This window comes from Gigantopelta aegis, chromosome 15 (genome assembly GCF_016097555.1).
Source record: "Gigantopelta aegis isolate Gae_Host chromosome 15, Gae_host_genome, whole genome shotgun sequence".
Lineage (NCBI taxonomy): Eukaryota > Metazoa > Mollusca > Gastropoda > Neomphalida > Peltospiridae > Gigantopelta > Gigantopelta aegis.
Genome location: NC_054713.1, coordinates 10,106,237 through 10,106,847, shown reverse-complemented (window position 1 = coordinate 10,106,847; position 611 = coordinate 10,106,237).

Genomic DNA, 611 nt, shown 5'->3' with positions numbered 1-611 from the left:
GAGAGAAGAGACGACAGTATAAGAGAGATATACAGATGGAGAGAGATTGAGAGAGAGAGAGAGGAAGAGAGAGAGAGAGAGAGAGGAGAGAGAGAGGAGAGAGGAGAGAGAGCGGGATGGAGAGAGGAGAGAGAGAGCAGACAGAGAGTATACAGAGACAGTATAAGAGAGATATACAGAGAGAGGAGATGTTAGAGAGAGAGGAGAGAGAGGAGAGAGAGAGAGAGGAGAGAGAGAGAGAGAGAGAGAGATTGAGGGTAAGGGAGATTGAGAGAGAGAGTGTCACGGGGATCCTATAATACCCGTAACTGAATGAAACACGATTATCCAAATATCTCTCCTAACTGTTTATCTATTAGATCTCTCTGTAACGGGCAGTTATACACGCGTGGCTCGTCTAGGTATGATCAGAGATACGATCTTATATAAAGTATATGTAATATAGCACGTTTAGTTCACTAGAAAACACAACAAAACACAATACACTTTGGAATCTGTATTACTACGCTGACAAATGTACTGCCGCAGTAGTTAATTAACAACAACAAATAATAACAACCCAGAACTGATCACTTAATTAGTTAATCTCTAGGTGTCTAGTTTACACAATA